Genomic DNA, 22,456 nt, shown 5'->3' with positions numbered 1-22,456 from the left:
ATGCTGTTCAATTTAATTTGATACAGCTATTACAAAATGGGTTAGGTCTGGGCTAGTGTAGCGGGGGTTTGGGGGGCGCAGCCCCCCATTCAGCAAAACGAATTATGTACGATGCTGTTCAATTTAATATGATACCACTATTACAAAGTGGGTTAGGTCCGGGCTAGTGTTGCGGGGGTCTGGGGGGCGCAGCCCCCCAGTCAGCAAAACGAATTTAGTACGATACTGTTCAATTTAATTTGATACCGCTATTACAAAATGGGTTAGGTCTGGGCTAGTGTAGCGGGGGTTTGGGGGGCGCAGCCCCCCATTCAGCAAAACGAATTTAGTACGATGCTGTTCAATTTAATATGATACCGCTATTACAAAGTGGGTTAGGTCCGGGCTAGTGTTGCGGGGGTCTGGGGCGCGCAGACCCCAGTCAGCAAAACGAATTCAATATGATGCTGTTCAATTTAATATGATACCGCTATTACAAAGGGGGTTAGGTCTGGGCTAGTGTAGCGGGGGTCTGGGGGGCGCAGACCCCTGTCAGCAAAACGAATTTAGTACGATGCTGTTCAATTTAATTTGATACCGCTATTACAAAATGGGTTAGGTCTGGGCTAGTGTAGCGGGGGTTTGGGGGGCGCAGCCCCCCATTCAGCAAAACGAATTAAGTACGATGCTGTTCAATTTAATATGATACCACTATTACAAAGTGGGTTAGGTCTGGGCTATTGTAGCGGGGGTCTGGGGGGCGCAGACCCCAGTCAGCAAAACGAATTCAATATGATGCTGTTCAATTTAATTTGATACCGCTATTACAAAATGGGTTAGGTCTGGGCTAGTGTAGCGGGGGTTTGGGGGGCGCAGCCCCCCATTCAGCAAAACGAATTTAGTACGATGCTGTTCAATTTAATATGATACCGCTATTACAAAGTGGGTTAGGTCCGGGCTAGTGTTGCGGGGGTCTGGGGGGCGCAGCCCCCCAGTCAGCAAAACGAATTTAGTACGATACTGTTCAATTTAATTTGATACCGCTATTACAAAATGGGTTAGGTCTGGGCTAGTGTAGCGGGGGTTTGGGGGGCGCAGCCCCCCATTCAGCAAAACGAATTAAGTACGATGCTGTTCAATTTAATATGATACCACTATTACAAAGTGGGTTTGGTCTGGGCTAGTGTAGCGGGGGTCTGGGGGGCGCAGACCCCAGTCAGCAAAACGAATTCAATATGATGCTGTTCAACCCCTCGGGAATTTTTAATTTCTGTTTTATTCACCGTAATGCTCATGGAACGTACTTTCATATTCTTGTTTTTTGCTTCACGAAAATTTTTGTACACTAATTACTTTTTAATAGGAAAACGTGCAACGGCAAACTCCTTCCTAGGGTCACTGGGAAGATGACATTGACAAAATATGTTAAGATCAGCCGCCCCTATGCGTAAAGTATGTCGTTTTTCCATTTTTTCACCCCGGAGCGACACCAACATTGTGTTGCAATTTTAAACCGCGCGGTTAAACGGCGGGCCAAACAGTCGCTGGTTTATGCAACAACAACCATCAAACTAGTAGGAGAATACACGCCCGTGATAGTATAGGAGATTCCCACTGTCCCTATCTTTTGGCGTCTAGAAGCCGTCCGGGCGTATAGCTTGCTATACGGCACCAGGATCGCATGTGCCAACCCCTCCTCCACGCGGTGGACGCTGCAAACGGCATTTATGCCGGCCAACGGGGCTCTGGTTTCGGCAGGGGCGGTGCAGGGGCACACCGTATGGGAGTAGCGACCCCACCTTCCCGAGCAAGACGTGATCCGTCATTCGTACTGTGCAAACACAGAGATGTCAGAAAAGAGTGGTGTCAGGAAAGCAAAGAGAGATGGGGAAGCATTATGACTAGCGTATACTTAACACCTGGGGGCTTCGGCCCCCATTTCACGTTAAGGCTTATTGGAGAAGGCGTATATTGTACAAAAAAGGGGCTATATGCCCCTTTTTCACTTTAAGGAACTTTTCGAAGTTCCTACTCGAACACCTAGAGCTTCTCCAAGAAAGACCTAACTCATACCAGGGGGCTTTAAGCCCCCTTTTTGCTTTAATGCTTTTCCGAGGAGGCGATCCTGACACCAGAAATCAAAAAGGGGGCTATATGCCCCCTTTTCTCGTTGAGCAAAGTAAAAAGACCATAAAGAGACACGAAACGACGTCTGTATGCGTCCCCAAAAGCAATACGCCGCTGGGAAAAGCAATACGCCGCTGGGCTTGGCAGAACCCAGCACACCAAAACATCTGGTGGCAGACGTCGTAATGCCAGACGAATGACGGAAGGAGGCCACCGTAGAAGTAGCTGAGCTGCTCCCTACTGCCTGAAGGTGTCGGCTGGGAAACCACGCTAGTATCCTAGGTAGGGAGACGGGCCTCGAAACGTGGATCGCTCCCCTGGCCATTAGAAGACTCCGCCTAGACCAGCTCAACTCCGAGCTGTAAACCGGTGGTGTACGGCTCTGTCAGACTCGGAGTCCTTGCCATACGGACGCTGCATATAGGAAGGATATGCAGCGTATGACGAAAACACTGAAAGGTACGCCAACGACGAAAGACAACATGTATTTATACATGTAAGACCGTCGTCGCGCTGCTGACAGCAGCTCCCGTCGTTGGCGATGGCAAAAGGACGCTGAAGCGTCAAGAGCATAGTTGATGATGGCAAAGTGAGTTCTACTAGTCGTGCTAAGGACGAGTCCCACGTTTTGGAGCTAATGCTACAGGGACATGATGCCCGAGGTCATGTCCTAGTTACGCAGCGGGTTCCCTGCAAAAACAGGGAGCAGAAACCGGGCGTAGCGAAGCAGAGGGAACATCTGCTTGAGGTTTGTTCCCCACGTGTTTGCCGTGCGTGGCGACCTGTGTCGGCGGAAAGGAGGATCCTGGGATCTGAGGGCCCTCTCTCCTGCGGGAGTGTAGCTGCCCAACACGTACCTTTGGCCTCTGCTTCGTCTAGACAGGCGGCTAGGCGAGAAAAGCAGCCCTGTGCCTAGTCAATCGGCTCGGAACACCATTCGTGGGTTCTATTGGGCGAGGAAGTGAACCTAGGAGTCCGGGGAAAGCCCGGTCGGCCTTTGTTCGCGGACTATATCCCGGGTGCAAGTCCTAACCCAGGCGGAGCCGGGTTCCAATTGAGGGTCCATGGAGGCCGGGACACACGCCGGGACGAAAAGGAATATACACAAGTATGGATCCTAAAATCAAAATAACCAAGATAGACGCCTTAGTACCCCGCAAGGGGGAAAAGGAAGGAAAGGAGACCGTTGTTGTTGCTCCCGGTAGGACAACAACGGTGAGTAAGAGAGCTGGGGTGGTTTCACCACCCCAGAAAAAAGAGAAAGCGAAGGCGGTTGAAGCGGGTAAGGGCACTAAAACGCCCCCCTGCACCAGACCCTCGACGCGAAAGACGGCTTCACCACCTAAGCCGGCAGGAACGATATCCCCTGCGTCGATTAAGGATATCAAGAAGGACGGACCGGGGACACCACCCCGCACAAATCCACCGAAGAAGCCGGAGGCCAAAAAGCCAAAGGCAACTTCTGCAGGCAACGCCACGTCTTCGGACGGAGGATTGGGCCAAGTTGACAGCGACGGTTGGGTAACCGTCGTGAAAAAGGAGAAGCCGCAAAGGGCAGAAAAAGCCCGGAAAAGCGGCGAGGAGTTGCCAGGAAAGGTGTCGGCGGAGGCGACACCTGGTCCATCGAACAGGCCTCTCGACAAAATCAGTGGAGAGGCCTCGAAATTGTTCAAGGGCATCCGGACCAGCTGTCTTGGAAAAGAATCCAGGCTCAGCAAGGAGACCGGAGCCTTGATCGTAGGCAACGCGGCAGCTCTCTACGAGCTAGTCCAGGAGGTTCTCGTGCAGAACTCTTTCCTGAAAGGACAGCTCGCGGCGATCCGGCAAGAGGTGAGAGCCTCCCAGAGGATCGCAGAGAGGGTTGCCCCGACGGTTTCGCAGACGACGGGTTCCCGTCCGACTGCGAAACCCGCACCAGTTCGTGCGGCAACAACCTACGCGCAAGCGGTAAAGGTTGACGCCAATCGAGTTTCCCCGGAAGCGGTAAAACCACCACGACATGTGGTGCGTATTTTCCCGCCGAAAGGGAAAGGACAGAACAGCGACGTGACCAAACAAACTGTTCTGTCACTGGTCAAGCCGGCGAAAGCCAAGATCCGCGTGAGGTCCGTCCGACGCATCCACTCCGGTGGCATAGCCGTCGAGACTGAACGCAAGGAGGATCTAAAGGCCTTCGTCAACTGCGCGAAGCTGAAAGAAGTAGGACTTTCAGCTACTCTACCGACCTTGAGGAACCCTACACTTATAGTGTATGACGTTCCCAAGTCGATGAGGAAAGAGGAGGTTTCTTCCAGTATCTGGAAGCAAAACCTCAGCGATATGACCCAGGGGGATGTGTCGTCCAATCTGAAGGTCCGGTTTGCAACCGGCCCGAAGGAAAAGGACACTGCCAACTGGGTCATGGAAGTCAGTCCGCTGGTTCGCCAGCGGCTGAAGAGCATGGGCAGAGTGTACCTGGGCTGGTCCGCATGCAGAGTGCAGGACTATGTCTCTGTTACACGCTGCTTCAAGTGTCAAATGTTTGGCCACATGGCCAAACATTGTAAAGCAAAAAGCGAGGTTTGCGGTCACTGCTCCGAAGAAGGGCATACCATTGCCTCTTGTACGGCGAAGAGTAAGTCCCCGACTTGCTCGAACTGTAAATCAAGAGGCAAGCAGCACAACCATAAGTCGCGAGACAAAAACTGCCCTGCCTATAAGGCAGCTTTAGATCTAGCAGTATCTCGTACGAATTATGGATAGAAACGACCCGGAGAATCCTCTAAGGCAATTGCGCATCGCGCAGCATAATATGCGGCGTGCGCTAATTGTTCATGGTGAGGTGAGCGAGCTAATGCACGCAAAGGAGATCGACGTGTTGCTCATGCAGGAACCTTACCAATTTCAGGGACAGATTCCAGGCTTTGGGCTCACGGCGAAGGTGATTGCCGAAAATGAACGGGCTATGGCCGCAATAGTGGTCAGAAACCCGGACATCTCGGTGGTAAAAATCACACAGCTGTGTGATACTCACACCTCCTGCGTTTGCATTAGCGGACCCTTCGGTAGTTTCTACCTCGTTAGCCAGTACTTTCAATGCTCGGAAGACATTGAACCAAGTCTGGCACGCTTGGAGAGGACACTTGATGCTCTCCAACACCGTCGAGTCGTGATAGCCGCGGACGTCAATGCCAAATCCCACCTTTGGGGGGGAGAAAGCGTTCGACCGGACACGCGAGGCGAGAAACTCGAAGAGTTTATCGCATTACACGACTTGACGATTTTGAACGAGGCTGGGAGTATACCTACATACTCCAGCCCTGCCGGTGAGTCATGGATCGATGTCACATTATCGACTCCAGACATGGCGACAATTGTGCGAAACTGGACGGTTCACGAGGATTGGACCTCCAGTGACCACCGACTCATTGATTTTGTCTTACAGTTCACGGACGTGAATGAGAATCGAAGCCCACAGCCTCGATTCCGCACGTTGCATGCGAACTGGGAGCGATTTGATCAAGTTCTTCTTGAAGGCGCGAGGCAATTACCCCTCGGCACTGGTTGCCGCAGGGAAGTCGAACACCTAGCACAAGAGGTCGAGAAATCGATCATCGATGCGTGCAATGCCTCAATGCGCCCCAAGAAGTGGCATTCGAAGTCCGTCCCATGGTGGACGGAAAATTTGACGAGAATGAAAGCGCGAGTCTATCGACTTAGACGAGCCTTTCAGCGCGAGAGGAACTCGGAGGAGAGAGCGGCAAAGCAGGCTGAGTATCGAACATCTAGACTCGCCTACACAGCCGCAGTGCGCGCTGCGAAAGCACAAAGCTGGCAGAACTTTGTGACGGAGCAGGGGAATAAAGAGCCATGGGGACTTGTCTACAAGATCGCCCAAAAGAAACTCTGCGTTGAGACTGCGGTCTCTAACATTCGAACGCCGGAAGGATATACGACTGACTGGGAATCGACTGCCTCGCAGCTCCTACAGGCGCTAATCCCGGACGACTCGTCCACGGATGAAACGCCGGAGCAAGCAAACACCAGAGCTGATGCTGCAACCGATCCGCCGACTGATGACTGTCCAGTCTTCACGAGGAATGAGCTCGGAGCTGCAGTATCGCGCTTAAAGCGAGGCAAATGCCCTGGGCTGGACCGTATAGAGGCCGAGGTAGTTAAATGTGCTTATGGATCCATCCATAGTGCTCTACTTCGACTCTACAACGGGTGTCTAGCGCACGGGGTCTTCCCCGTTAGGTGGAAAATCGGCTCGATCAGAGCAATCTTGAAAGGGCCCGATAAACCACCAACGGATGTCAAGTCGTATAGACCGATATGCCTACTCTCCATCTTAGGCAAAGTGTTAGAACGACTAATGCTTAATCGAATGAGTAATATATTCCTAAACCCAGAACATAGTTCCGATCGGCAATATGGATTCAGGCCTGGACGATCCACGGAAGACGCCGTGGTGAAGCTCAGGGAATTGATATCCCAGCGAGAGGAACGATATGTGATGGGTCTCTCCTTCGACATCGCCGGAGCTTTTGATAATGTTTGGTGGCCAAGCATACTTCAGAAGCTGAAACGCCGGGGATGTCCCCGAAATCTTTATCGACTCATGGTCGACTACTTCGCTGACCGTATGGTTACAATAGTTTCCAAACACGGTAATGTGCGTAAGCAAGTCACCAAGGGCTGCCCTCAGGGGTCGATACTCGGTCCGAGCTGTTGGAACCTAGTCTTCGACGAAGTTCTACAGCTCCTATCAAACGAACACCTGGCTTGCGAGCCAATAGCCTACGCTGACGACTTACTCGTGGTATTCTACGGAAACTCGAGGAATCAGTTGCAGCAAAGAGGGCAAAGAGTCGCGGATACAATTTCTGAGTGGTGCGCCACGCAGAAACTTACACTATCCGCGACTAAGACCGAGATGATTCTCTTGAAAGGAAATCTGGATAGAGAACGACCTCCTGTGATAAGGATAAACGGGAGAAGTGTGGCACTCAAGCAAACCATAAGGTACTTGGGTGTTCACATCGATGCGCGAATGGGAGTAAGATCCCACGTCGAATACTTGAATGCCAAAGTCATGCGAACGTTTTATACGCTAGCAAGACTTGCTCGATCAAACTGGGGATTGGGACACAGAACCATGCGTACTTTGTACAAAGGTCTCTTCGTCCCGATCACGACATACGCCGCCGCCGGATGGGTAGACATGCTCACCTCTGTGACAAGAACTAAACTTGCCAGGGCGCAGAGACATGTTTTGCTCGCCGTCACCAAGGCCTATCGCACGGTATCTACCGACGCGATCACTGTGATCGCCGGGACGATGCCGATAGACTTGGTGTTAGTGGAGCGCGCGTGTGCATACCAGATTAGAAGACAAATCAATATTGAAGTCGGAAATTGTCGAATAAGTCGAGCCGATTTGGCGGCTGGAGAAGTAACCGCTGCTCAGGCGAAAGCCTTGGTGCGAGCGGAACTTCTCAATATGTGGCAAACGAGATGGTCGTCATCGGAGAAAGGTAGGGTCACCTACCGCTACTTCTCTGATGTATCTGACCGTCTCAATGCAAGCTGGGTGATCTTGGATCACTACGTAGTACAATTCCTAAGCGGGCACGGAGATTTCCGAGCCAAGCTCAAGGAATTTGCTTTAGTACCGCACGAGAATTGCGACTGTGGCCAAGTGGAAACACCAAACCACGTCCTATTCGAGTGCCGGAGGTACCGAGACGCGCGAGAACTCCTGAGACAAGCGGCTGAAGAAGCTGGCCATCCGTGGCCGGTGACCGAAGCTGATCTTGTAAAACAAGACCTATACAGGGAGTTCCGGACATATACGCGCTCGGTACTACTTACGAAAGCAGGGCGAAACCAAAACCGCCATTGAACGCATTACGCTACGTAACAGAACGAGAGAAGTCTGCGGATTCTCTCCAATAACCATGCTTGAAAATGTACTCGAACGGATGCTAGGTCATGTGCTTCGGCAATGACCTCCTCGGGCCGGGATACAAGCCCCGCTTGCTTCGGCAAGCGTTCCTGGATTGGGTTGGACTCGAGGTGGCAGCAGGTTTCGACGTCGTTAGCCTCCAAACGCATAACGACGCGTGAAAAGTAGATGCCCGAACATCAGGCAAAATGTAGTTGCTGGTATAGACCTTCGGTCTGAGGTACAGCAAAGTCCCCAAGTGGCAACGCGCTTGGACAGAATAACGGCTACACACTACATGTCCCTATCTTTTCTCCCCCGTGGCTGCTACCTTGTCGTGGTGGGGGAGCTTGAGTTCCCTTGTGATCTCTGGAGCTATACCGGCGGGGGTCTTTGACCCCTGGCAGGTTCTACCATGCCGGGAAGGTTCAGGGTGAAGGGACAGACGAAAGTGGCCAACCTCAGGGGCTGTAGCCATTCAGCTACAGTGCGGGTAGCGAACCCGAGGTGCCTGATGCAATCATACCGTAACCCCCTGTTGGTCGTCGCAACGACCCATTCACAATTCCTTTTTTGGTTTTGTGAATGGTACGCGACGGCAGGTCGGGCCGGGGGCCTTGGCTTAACCGCCTGGGCCGCGAGGATGGTAACTCTATAAATTACCCTCGAATCCTAAGCTATGGTGCGCGGCGATGGGATGCATGGTTGGGGGAGAGAGCCCAATCCCGAGCGACCAACACTGGGGTACCTGCCGCCCCCCTGGTGATGGCTCGTCCGGCCTCCGGGCTGCACGAGTCCAGGCCTGTCCGAGCAAGGCGGCTCTGTTCGGGCAGTATTTGTCCGACCACAATCGTGGGAACATTATGGCAGAATTCTCTAAAACTAAACAAAAAGTAAACCTAAAACAAAAGAGTAGTGAGGAGGAGATGCAGATTGAGATGGTGGGTTCTAGGTGCGGGGGATCTCAAGCAATAGCGATACCTTCTGGGGGCCGCGATACTCCGGTTAGGCATCATAGTCGTACGAGTTCCGTTTCTTCTATTCCAGAGGAGATATTTGGTCCTCCTAGTGCTAGGAAGAGAAAAGGAATGAATGAGGAAGATGTAAGGGATCTGGATTTTGTTGCTTGTGGTCAGGATATAATGCGGTCTGAAAGAGAACACTTAGAGAGTTATTTATTTAATGAGGCTAATAAGATTAATAAAGGAGCAATAAAATTTATACTTTCTAAATGGGCTGTTCTGGAAGCAAGATTACAGGTAGAAATAACTGAGAAAGAGAAGATAAAAGCTGTGCATAGTTTGTGTGTTGAAAAAGATATAACTACTTACGCTGGTGTAGTGGCTGGTCCTATGGGAAAGGTTGGTGCCCTGGAAGTGGATTCTTCTAGGCGTGGTGCACCTGCAAAGAAAAAAGAAAATCATGAGGTTGTTATTATTAAGCCTATAAGTGAAAATGATAAAAGAACGAATGAGCAGATTAGAGCAGCTGTTACAGATGTGTTAGGTAGTCGAAGAAGTAAATTAAAAGTTCATAATTTAAGACAAATGCGAAATAAAGGTGTAGTGATGGAGGTTAAAAGTAAAGTAGATGTAGAAATAATTAAGAAGGCTGGACTGTCTGAGGTAGGATTAAAAACAACAGAGCCGAAGAAATTCGACCCAAGTATTATAATATATGATGTTGAAGCTGAATATAAATCTGAAGATCTTAAGCATGATTTCATAGCTAAGAATGTAAATCTTAATCTTAGAGAGAATATTACTGAGGAAGAATTAAAGGAAAGTATTAAATTTCGTCATTGTTTCAAAAATAAAAATAGTAGTAATAATAGGGTCAATTGGATTGTTCAATTGCCGGGTAGGTACATGACTGATCTGATTTCGCAGGGTAGAGTCTTCATGTTTTGGCGAACTTATAGAACACGGGAGTACATAAACGTAACTCGGTGCTTCAAATGTCTTGGATATGGACATATAGCAAAGTATTGCAATGTGGCTAAGCAAGTTTGTGAATATTGTGGCAGTGTGGACCATGCTAGTGAGGAGTGCACGTTTAAAGAAAACCCGCAGTGTATAAATTGTATACGTTCTAGGCGCAAGGATACCAAACATAGTGTTAGATATAAGGAGTGCCCTGAGTTTTTGCGCCAAGTTGAATTATATAAAAATAGAATATCATGGAATTAGTGATAGGACAAATAAATGGACAAAGATCTATAGCAGTTGCGGCAGATTTAAACAAGTTGATGTTGGAAAAAAGTATGGATTTTCTCTGTGTGCAAGAACCTTATGCTTTTCGAGGCAAAGTGAAGGGTTTTGATACCCGAAGGTTAAAGATCTTACAACCAAGTGTTGACAGACCTTGGGTTGCTATTATAGCTAATACCGCAAGAATGGATATATTTCAGCTTCCGCAATATGATACTGAACATATTATGTGCATACAGGTTTCAACAGGTCGGGAAATTTTTTATATGATCAATATCTACTGTCAGTTTTCGGTACCTATTGAAGGTTTTATTGAAAAATTAGAAAATATTTTGATCCAAATTAATAGTAATAGGATTATTATTTGTATGGATGCGAATGCCAAATCTGAGGTATGGTTTTCTGGCGCCACTGATGGCAGAGGTAGACTTTTGGAGGAATTTATTTTGGCATATGAATTAAAGGTACTAAATAGACCCTCTGATGTCACGACTTTCTTCAATACTAGATATGGTACAAATATAGATGTTTCTCTTGTTGGTGCTGGTTTTAGGAACACTAGAATTATATGGCGAGTCTCGAATAGTGTTTCAATTAGCGATCATAGCTTAATTATCTTTAATGTAGCTTTTCGGAGTAATAATTCTAATCTATGTGTAATAAAGTCTAGGTATAATGTGGACCGCGCGGATTGGGATAAATTTCAAGAAATAATAAATAATAGAGCTAACCCTGAGACAATTGAAGTGCTTTCAAATTGTAACATCAATACATTGCCTAAGAAAATAAATGCCTTAATTGATGAGGCTTGTTCTGCTTCCATGCCAAAAAAGAAAGAAAATAATAATTCGGTACCGTGGTGGAGTAATGAGTTAACGGAGCTTAGGAAAACTGTTAAAAGATTTAAAAAACAACTTGTGCGTGCTAGAAGGTTACAGTTACTTGATTGTTTGGACGAATGTACTCGACAGTTTAAATTGGCCAGAAACAATTATATAAAGGCGATTCGGAATAGAAAACGAGAAACCTGGAAGCAGTTTGTAAAAACGGAGGGTAATAAAAGTCCCTGGGGTATACTGCACAAAATTACAAGAAATAAGATTTGCAATATAAAAGGCATTGGATCTTTATTGCTTCCCACTGGAGAGAGAACTAAGAGTTTGCGGGAGTCTATTGAGGCTCTAATGAATAAATTTGCACCTCGTGATTGCGTAGCTAGTGAAACGAATTTGCATAAGCAAATTAGAGATCAGAATAGATTATATGTGAATTATAATGTGGAAGCAGATATTACCTTTTCTGAAATTAGTGAAGCTATTAAGAGATGTAAAACTAAGAAGGCTCCTGGACTTGATGGCTTCGGACCTGAAATTGTCAAAAAACTATGGTTATATAACAGTGAGTTACTGCTTTTGGTATATAACAGGTGTCTTCGGGCAAGTTGTTTTCCTGGACCTTGGAAGATTGCAAATTTAAAAATAATTCCTAAAAGTATGGACGTTGATCTGCAGATGTTGAGTTCTTACAGACCAATTGCCCTATTGCCGGTTATTAGTAAAATTTTTGAAAGAATAATTGCTAATCGTATTCAGGATAGATATCTGGCCATGAACTTGGATTGTAAAAATCAGTTTGGTTTTAAAAAGGGCTTATCTACCGAGGATGCCCTGTTGGCTTTTAAGGAAGCAGTAACTACCTCGGAAAAAAAGTACATTGTTGCTTTATTTGTTGATATTGAGGGGGCTTTTGATAATATTTGGTGGCCTTTTATAAAATCCCGATTGATAAAAGCTGAGTGTAGTACAAACCTAATAAAGATTGTTGATAGCTATTTTCGAAAGCGTCGAGTATGCGTTGAGAACAAATTTGAGAAGTATTGGTGTTACATGCAGCGAGGATGTCCGCAGGGCTCAATTTTTGGACCTTTGGCGTGGAATTGGTGCCTTGATGATTTGCTGGCTAGCTTTGAGCAGAGTATGTCCGTGGATGATGTGCAAGTTATTGCTTATGCGGATGACTTGGTGTTTTTGGTAAAAGGAAACTCGCGTAGAGATTTAGAAGCCCTGTGTCATAGAGTGGTAACGAGATTGCAGGATTGGTGCGAAATTAGTAAGTTAAGGATTTCTGTAAAAAAAACACGGGTTATGTTAATGAAGGGAAAGTTTGACCGCCAGCGGCTACCTGATGTTAAGATCTATGGTATGAGAGTAGACTATGTTAATGAGTACAAATATCTTGGAGTATGCATAGATTCAAAACTGTCATTTATACCGCATGTTAAAATGATTCGTGATAAACTTATTAAATATATTATGGCTCTAAAAAGACATGTACATGAAGAGTGGGGTATCAGGCGACCCATATTGAATGTTTTATACAAGGCTGTGTGTATTCCAATTTTAACGTATGGATCTGCAGTGTGGTATAATAGCGTCTCGAACAGTCATGTTAAGAGACATATCTTAGCGGCTCAGCGTGCTATACTGATGGTAATGGTTAAAACGTGCAGGACCGTATCTACTGCAGCTATGCAGGTTATTGGCGGTTGTATGCCCATGGATTTATTAGTTATTAAGTGTGGTATTAAGAGAAATATTATAAAGAACGGCGTTGTCTCGTGGAAGGACTTTCGATACATCCCATTACTGGACGAGGATGACGTAGAAATTAGACGAAATGAAATAGTCAGAAAACTTGATGAGTTAGATGGTTATCTTGAATCCGAGTGGCAAAGTAGATGGACTAACGACATTCATGGAAGGGATACGTTTAAATTTATTAAAAATGTAAGTTTCTGTCGAGAAAATCCATGGTTTAATCCACCTAGAACTTGCGTTTATTTATTGAGTGCGTACGGACCTATAAACTATAGTTTGAAAAAAAGGGGGGCCAGTCAAACGGATATATGTCCTTTGTGTGGTGATCAGGTTGAAACGGTTGAGCACATTATTTTCCGATGTGGTTTGTATGAACGTTATCGATATGACTTGCTCCGAGGTGCAGTTGACAATTGGGATTATCTTATAAATAGGAAAGATGAGTATTTGATGTTCTCTGCGTTTGCAAAGAAAGTTTTTGAAGTAAGGAGGAATTACTTGCCAAATCAGAGGTAGAGGAGATAGTGTCAATGAATATTTCTTGGGTGAAGAGATGATAGACCTGAAAATAAGAAAAGGGGTTAGTTTTCAAAAAAAAAAAAAAAAAAAAAAAAAAAAAAAAAAAAAAAATTAAGTTGTCAATACTTGGTTAAAATTTATCGGTCAGTATATTGGTAACTTCTGACAGGATATGAAAATAAAATAATGTAATCAGATTTTAACCATTAATGCAAATAGAGTAATATAGAATACTTATAATTATACTTACCTTAGTAACGATTTATGGTGCTGGAAAGTAGTGGGTCCGCCTCCACGTGGCAGGGATGGAAACGTCAGGGATTTCCTTGACGGCTAAGTGACCCCAACCTAGAAACTAATTAAAAATATTAATTTAGAGCTCTTAAAAATAACTGAATAAATATATGTTCTCAAAAAACAGTTTCGGAAAAGTTAGAAAAATGTTTTGGAATAAAGCAGTGATGAGCGTGAGCTCCTAAACTGCATATGAAAGTGAATAAAATAAAAAAAAAAAAAAATGTCCCTATCTTTTTTTTTATCTCGGACATATATATACCGGCTTATCGTCAATAACTCGAAAACCAGCACGTTAAGGCCAATTTTGGTCTATACGATTCTTATGCAGTTTTAGATTCTCTACACGGTCCAATGATCGTTTTATTTTTTTGTCGAATTTTGAGAATTTTTTTTTTTTTTTCTCGAAAACGAGCTCGTCGACCTGCACTTTTGACGACGCCATCGTGTTCCCCGGATTTTTTCCTGCAAGATAGGGTGGCGATTTTTTGTCCTACGATGATTTTTGACGCCGGAGCGATGATTCGGAGCAGAGCGGACTTAGAAACTTTCGCGCGTCGACCGCCGGACCGATCGCTCCAGGCTGTTTTTCGTCAATAACTCGAAAACGAGCACGGTAACGCTCGTTTTCGCCCGTACGATACTTGTACCGTTTACCGTTGGCTACCTGGCAGATGGTTTGTTTTTTTTTTATCTCGAATTTTGAGAGCTTTTTTAACTTTTTTCTCAAAAACGAGCACGTGAACGCCAATTTTCGTCTATACGATTCTTATGCAGTTTTATATTCTCTACACGGTCCACTGATCGTTTTATTTTTTTGTCGAATTTTGAGAATTTTTTTTTTTTTTTCTCGAAAACGAGCTCGACGACCTGCACTTTTGACGACGCCATCGTGTTCCCCGGATTTTTTCCTGCAAGACAGGGTTGCGATTTTTTGTCCTACGACGATTTTTGACGCCGGAGCGATGATTCGGAGCAGAGCGGACTTAGAAACTTTCGCGCGTCGACCGCCGGACCGATCGCTCCAGGCTGTTTTTCGTCAATAACTCGAAAACGAGCACGGTAACGCTCGTTTTCGCCCGTACGATACTTGTACCGTTTACCGTTGGCTACCTGGCAGATGGTTTGTTTTTTTTTTATCTCGAATTTTGAGAGCTTTTTTAACTTTTTTCTCAAAAACGAGCACGTGAACGCCAATTTTCGTCTATACGATTCTTATGCAGTTTTATATTCTCTACACGGTCCACTGATCGTTTTATTTTTTTGTCGAATTTTGAGAATTGTTTTTTTTTTTTCTCGAAAACGAGCTCGACGACCTGCACTTCTGACGACGCCATCGTGTTCCCCGGATTTTTTCCTGCAAGATAGCGTGTCGATTTTTTGTCCTACGACGATTTTTGACGCCGGAGCGGTGTTTCGGAGCAGAGCGGACTTAGAAACTTTCGCGCGTCGACCGCCGGACCGATCGCTCCAGGCTGTTTTTCGTCAATAACTCGAAAACGAGCACGGTAACGCTCGTTTTCGCCCGTACGATACTTGTACCGTTTTCCGTTGGCTACCTGGTGGATGGTTTTTGTTTTTTTTACCTCGAAGTTTGAGAGCTTTTTTAATTTTTTCCACAAAAACGAGCACGTGAACGCCAATTTTCGTCTATACGATTCTTATGCAGTTTTAGATTCTCTACACGGTCCACTGATCGTTTTATTTTTTTGTCGAATTTTGAGAATTTTTTTTTTTTTTTCTCGAAAACGAGCTCGACGACCTGCACTTTTGACGACGCCATCGTGTTCCCCGGATTTTTTCCTGCAAGATAGGGTGGCGATTTTTTGTCCTACGACGATTTTTGACGCCGGAGCGATGATTCGGAGCAGAGCGGACTTAGAAAGTTTCGCGCGTCGACCGCCGGACCGATCGCTCCAGGCTGTTTTTCGTCAATAACTCGAAAACGAGCACGGTAACGCTCGTTTTCGCCCGTACGATACTTGTACCGTTTACCGTTGGCTACCTGGTAGATGGTTTTTTTTTTTTTTATCTCGAATTTTGAGAGCTTTTTTAACTTTTTTCTCAAAAACGAGCACGTGAACGCCAATTTTGGTCTATACGATTCTTATGCAGTTTTAGATTCTCTACACGGTCCACTGATCGTTTTATTTTTTTGTCGAGTTTTGAGAATTTTTTTTTTTTTTTCTCGAAAACTAGCTCGACGACCTGCACTTTTGACGACGCCATCGTGTTCCCCGGATTTTTTCCTGCAAGATAGGCTGGCGATTTTTTGTCCTACTCCCATATTCGTGTCTTTTTGCTTAACGAAATCTTTTATATACTAATAACTTTTTAATAAAAAAACGTGCGACGGCAAAATCCGTCTTAGAGTCACTGGGGTGGTGACATGACAAAATATGTTAAGATCAGCCGCCCCTATGCGTAAAGTATGTCGTTTTTCCATTTTTTCACCCCGGAGCGACACCAACATTGTGTTGCAATTTTAAACCGCGCGGTTAAACGGCGGGCCAAACAGTCGCTGGTTTATGCAACAACAACCATCAAACTAGTAGGAGAATACACGCCCGTGATAGTATAGGAGATTCCCACTGTCCCTATCTTTTTTTTTATCTCGGACATATATATACCGGCTTATCGTCAATAACTCGAAAACCAGCACGTTAAGGCCAATTTTGGTCTATACGATTCTTATGCAGTTTTAGATTCTCTACACGGTCCAATGATCGTTTTATTTTTTTGTCGAATTTTGAGAATTTTTTTTTTTTTTTCTCGAAAACGAGCTCGTCGACCTGCACTTTTGACGACGCCATCGTGTTCCCCGGATTTTTTCCTGCAAGATAGGGTGGCGATTTTTTGTCCTACGATGATTTTTGACGCCGGAGCGATGATTCGGAGCAGAGCGGACTTAGAAACTTTCGCGCGTCGACCGCCGGACCGATCGCTCCAGGCTGTTTTTCGTCAATAACTCGAAAACGAGCACGGTAACGCTCGTTTTCGCCCGTACGATACTTGTACCGTTTACCGTTGGCTACCTGGCAGATGGTTTGTTTTTTTTTTATCTCGAATTTTGAGAGCTTTTTTAACTTTTTTCTCAAAAACGAGCACGTGAACGCCAATTTTCGTCTATACGATTCTTATGCAGTTTTATATTCTCTACACGGTCCACTGATCGTTTTATTTTTTTGTCGAATTTTGAGAATTTTTTTTTTTTTTTCTCGAAAACGAGCTCGACGACCTGCACTTTTGACGACGCCATCGTGTTCCCCGGATTTTTTCCTGCAAGACAGGGTTGCGATTTTTTGTCCTACGACGATTTTTGACGCCGGAGCGATGATTCGGAGCAGAGCGGACTTAGAAACTTTCGCGCGTCGACCGCCGGACCGATCGCTCCAGGCTGTTTTTCGTCAATAACTCGAAAACGAGCACGGTAACGCTCGTTTTCGCCCGTACGATACTTGTACCGTTTACCGTTGGCTACCTGGCAGATGGTTTGTTTTTTTTTTATCTCGAATTTTGAGAGCTTTTTTAACTTTTTTCTCAAAAACGAGCACGTGAACGCCAATTTTCGTCTATACGATTCTTATGCAGTTTTATATTCTCTACACGGTCCACTGATCGTTTTATTTTTTTGTCGAATTTTGAGAATTGTTTTTTTTTTTTCTCGAAAACGAGCTCGACGACCTGCACTTCTGACGACGCCATCGTGTTCCCCGGATTTTTTCCTGCAAGATAGCGTGTCGATTTTTTGTCCTACGACGATTTTTGACGCCGGAGCGGTGTTTCGGAGCAGAGCGGACTTAGAAACTTTCGCGCGTCGACCGCCGGACCGATCGCTCCAGGCTGTTTTTCGTCAATAACTCGAAAACGAGCACGGTAACGCTCGTTTTCGCCCGTACGATACTTGTACCGTTTTCCGTTGGCTACCTGGTGGATGGTTTGTTTTTTTTTTATCTCGAATTTTGAGAGCTTTTTTAACTTTTTTCTCAAAAACGAGCACGTGAACGCCAATTTTCGTCTATACGATTCTTATGCAGTTTTATATTCTCTACACGGTCCACTGATCGTTTTATTTTTTTGTCGAATTTTGAGAATTGTTTTTTTTTTTTCTCGAAAACGAGCTCGACGACCTGCACTTTTGACGACGCCATCGTGTTCCCCGGATTTTTTCCTGCAAGATAGCGTGTCGATTTTTTGTCCTACGACGATTTTTGACGCCGGAGCGGTGTTTCGGAGCAGAGCGGACTTAGAAAGTTTCGCGCGTCGACCGCCGGACCGATCGCTCCAGGCTGTTTTTCGTCAATAACTCGAAAACGAGCACGGTAACGCTCGTTTTCGCCCGTACGATACTTGTACCGTTTTCCGTTGGCTACCTGGTGGATGGTTTTTGTTTTTTTTACCTCGAAGTTTGAGAGCTTTTTTAATTTTTTCCACAAAAACGAGCACGTGAACGCCAATTTTCGTCTATACGATTCTTATGCAGTTTTAGATTCTCTACAGGGTCCACTTATCGTTTTATTTTTTTGTCGAATTTTGAGAATTTTTTTTTTTTTTTCTCGAAAACGAGCTCGACGACCTGCACTTTTGACGACGCCATCGTGTTCCCCGGATTTTTTCCTGCAAGATAGGGTGGCGATTTTTTGTCCTACGACGATTTTTGACGCCGGAGCGATGATTCGGAGCAGAGCGGACTTAGAAACTTTCGCGCGTCGACCGCCGGACCGATCGCTCCAGGCTGTTTTTCGCCAATAACTCGAAAACGAGCACGGTAACGCTCGTTTTCGCCCGTACGATACTTGTACCGTTTACCGTTGGCTACCTGGTGGACGGTTTTTTTTTTTTTTATCTCGAACTTTGAGAGCTTTTTTAATTTTTCCCGCAAAAACGAGCACGTGAACGCCAATTTTCGTCTATACGATTCTTATGCAGTTTTAGATTCTCTACACGGTCCAGTGATCGTTTTATTTTTTTGTCGAATTTTGAGAATTGTTTTTTTTTTTTCTCGAAAACGAGCTCGACGACCTGCACTTTTGACGACGCCATCGTGTTCCCCGGATTTTTTCCTGCAAGATAGCGTGTCGATTTTTTGTCCTACGACGATTTTTGACGCCGGAGCGGTGTTTCGGAGCAGAGCGGACTTAGAAACTTTCGCGCGTCGACCGCCGGACCGATCGCTCCAGGCTGTTTTTCGTCAATAACTCGAAAACGAGCACGGTAACGCTCGTTTTCGCCCGTACGATACTTGTACCGTTTTCCGTTGGCTACCTGGTGGATGGTTTTTGTTTTTTTTACCTCGAAGTTTGAGAGCTTTTTTAATTTTTTCCACAAAAACGAGCACGTGAACGCCAATTTTCGTCTATACGATTCTTATGCAGTTTTAGATTCTCTACACGGTCCACTGATCGTTTTATTTTTTTGTCGAATTTTGAGAATTTTTTTTTTTTTTTCTCGAAAACGAGCTCGACGACCTGCACTTTTGACGACGCCATCGTGTTCCCCGGATTTTTTCCTGCAAGATAGGGTGGCGATTTTTTGTCCTACGACGATTTTTGACGCCGGAGCGATGATTCGGAGCAGAGCGGACTTAGAAACTTTCGCGCGTCGACCGCCGGACCGATCGCTCCAGGCTGTTTTTCGTCAATAACTCGAAAACGAGCACGGTAACGCTCGTTTTCGCCCGTACGATACTTGTACCGTTTACCGTTGGCTACCTGGTGGACGGTTTTTTTTTTTTTTATCTCGAACTTTGAGAGCTTTTTTAATTTTTCCCGCAAAAACGAGCACGTGAACGCCAATTTTCGTCTATACGATTCTTATGCAGTTTTAGATTCTCTACACGGTCCAGTGATCGTTTTATTTTTTTGTCGAATTTTGAGAATTGTTTTTTTTTTTTCTCGAAAACGAGCTCGACGACCTGCACTTTTGACGACGCCATCGTGTTCCCCGGATTTTTTCCTGCAAGATAGCGTGTCGATTTTTTGTCCTACGACGATTTTTGACGCCGGAGCGGTGTTTCGGGGCAGAGCGGACTTAGAAACTTTCGCGCGTCGACCGCCGGACCGATCGCTCCAGGCTGTTTTTCGTCAATAACTCGAAAACGAGCACGGTAACGCTCGTTTTCGCCCGTACGATACTTGTACCGTTTTCCGTTGGCTACCTGGTAGATGGTTTTTTTTTTTTTTATCTCGAATTTTGAGAGCTTTTTTAACTTTTTTCTCAAAAACGAGCGCGTGAACGCCAATTTTCGTCTATACGATTCTTATGCAGTTTTAGATTCTCTACACGGTCCAGTGATCGTTTTATTTTTTTGTCGAATTTTGAGAATTTTTTTTTTTTTTTCTCGAAAACGAGCTCGACGACCTGCACTTTTGACGACGCCATCGTGTTCCCCGGATTTTTTCCTGCAAGATAGCGTGTCGATTTTTTGTCCTACGACGATTTTTGACGCCGGAGCGGTGTTTCGGAGCAGAGCGGACTTAGAAAGTTTCGCGCGTCGACCGCCGGACCGATCGCTCCAGGCTGTTTTTCGTCAATAACTCGAAAACGAGCACGGTAACGCTCGTTTTCGCCCGTACGATACTTGTACCGTTTTCCGTTGGCTACCTGGTGGATGGTTTTTGTTTTTTTTACCTCGAAGTTTGAGAGCTTTTTTAATTTTTTCCACAAAAACGAGCACGTGAACGCCAATTTTCGTCTATACGATTCTTATGCAGTTTTAGATTCTCTACACGGTCCACTTATCGTTTTATTTTTTTGTCGAATTTTGAGAATTTTTTTTTTTTTTTCTCGAAAACGAGCTCGACGACCTGCACTTTTGACGACGCCATCGTGTTCCCCGGATTTTTTCCTGCAAGATAGCGTGTCGATTTTTTGTCCTAGCTCAATTATTAAGGAAGTTACGGTTTCTTGATTTTTCGGTATGTTCGAACTGGTCTTTTAGGCGGGCGCTCGGTCGCGCGGTGCTTTCGCATCGACCGACGTACCGATCGGCGGCGACGGTTTTTCGTCTATATCTCGAAAACTAGTACGCTAACACATATTTTGACCTATATGATATTTGTTCAGTGTAATTTTTTCTATCTGGTAGGCTGGTTTTTTTTTTTTTATCTCGAATTTTTTGAACGTTTTTGTTTTTTTCTCGAAAACTAGCGCGACGACCGATATTTTTAACTACGGTTTTGAATTCGTCTAATTTTTGCCTACAAGATAGCGTGTCGAGTTTTTGTCCTGCGACGATTTTGACCATTTTTTCATTTTTTTCTCGAAAACGAGCACGGCAATCTATATTTTTAACGACGGCATCGTGTTCCCCTGCTTTTTTCCTACAAGATAGCGTTTTTTTTTTTTGCCCTAGCTCAATTATTAAGGAAATTACAGGTGTTGGTTTTCGCTCTAAGTTATAACAGGCCGTTCGGGCGGGCGGTTGGGTCGCGCGGTTCCCCCCATAAGCGGCCGTGCGTAAGCCCGTGCGTCGCCGGCGTTCCGGCGGGCGCCTCGGTACCTATAAGAGAAGCGACGGTCCGGTCGAGTCGGTCGGGGCAGCGTCGAGCGTACGGCTATTCTTCGACCTCGGTTGAGAAGCAGTCGTCGCTCCTCGGGATTTCATCCTGACTGTTCTGTATCGTGCTCGTTCCAGACTTTCTCCACACTGCATTGCCACGAGTCGGTGTCTTTGACCGAATGGCTCTTGAAGTGGTATAAGCGTCTCGAGTGACGTTGGTGACTTGTATACGTTTAAAATATGTATACTCGTACTATCCGAGCATCAACTCTTCAGTCCGAGCGATTGAAAATTTTGTGAAAACCATAAACTGGCACTACACTCTACGGAGCGTAGCTTAAAAGGCAAAAATTGTATGGAACTACGGTTCGTACTCTGGAAAGTGAGCAAAGAATGAAATACAGGTGTCTGACCTCGACATAACAGTACGGCGCCGAATACGTGCTTTCTCGACCAGCACATACGCGCTTTCTCGTTTTTGTCCAGCATGAATGCTTAGTCTTCGGGCCTGGCAATACGTGCTTCCACGATCGATGCCCAGCGTGAATAAGTGCCCGAGATGTTCAGCATGAGCGCAGCTCTACGTACTTTGTCGTTGTGGGATACCATTATACAATAATGTTCTGTTGTGAAGTAAAATACGAAACGAGAGAGTTTGGTGGTGACTCTGTCGAGAAAAAGCAAATATAAACGAGAGAGTTGGTGGTTTCTCTGTCGAGAAAAAGCAAATATAAACGAGAGAGAGTTGGTGGTGACTCTGTCGAGAAAAAGCAAATATAAGAGAGTTAGTTGGTGGTGGCTCTGTCGAGAAAAAGCAAATATAAGAGAGTTAGTTGGTGGTCGCTCTCTCGAAAAATGAAATTAAATTAAATAAACGAGAGTTTGGGGAGCTCTCGGAAAAGTGAAAGAAACTAAACGAAGGAGAGGGTTTTTGGTGGTACCCTCTCTATACATATATAATATTATAACACAAGAGAGGAAGAGGTGGCTCTCAAGTCTTTCGAACGAAAGACTAAAATTTGATGTTGAAAGAAGGAGTTTTTTATGTGTCGTCGTCCGTTCTCCTTCAGAGTCGGCGACGAAGAATAAAATTGAGAGAATATTACAAAAGAACTTTACTCAAGTTCCCTGGTTGATCCTGCCAGTAGTCATATGCTTGTCTCAAAGATTAAGCCATGCATGTCTCAGTACACGCCGTATTAAGGTGAAACCGCGAATGGCTCATTAAATCAGTTATGGTTCCTTTGATCGTACCCACATTTACTTGGATAACTGTGGTAATTCTAGAGCTAATACATGCAAA

General features: G+C 45.4%; 1 non-coding gene across 1 annotated transcript in view; it reads left to right on the top strand.

The window, feature by feature from the left end:
- The first annotated feature begins 22,278 nt into the window (after positions 1 to 22,278).
- The window catches only part of LOC143350462 (small subunit ribosomal RNA), a 1,933-nt gene continuing 1,755 nt past the window's right edge, over positions 22,279 to 22,456 (top strand). The window contains exon 1 of the ribosomal RNA XR_013081107.1: positions 22,279 to 22,456. This exon is cut by the window's right edge and continues 1,755 nt beyond it. This is a non-coding gene — a ribosomal RNA (small subunit ribosomal RNA).

Source organism: Colletes latitarsis, chromosome 14, assembly GCF_051014445.1.
Source record: "Colletes latitarsis isolate SP2378_abdomen chromosome 14, iyColLati1, whole genome shotgun sequence".
NCBI lineage: Eukaryota > Metazoa > Arthropoda > Insecta > Hymenoptera > Colletidae > Colletes > Colletes latitarsis.
The sequence above is the reverse complement of the archived record's forward strand: the minus strand, read 5'-3'. Positions and strand labels throughout refer to the sequence as shown.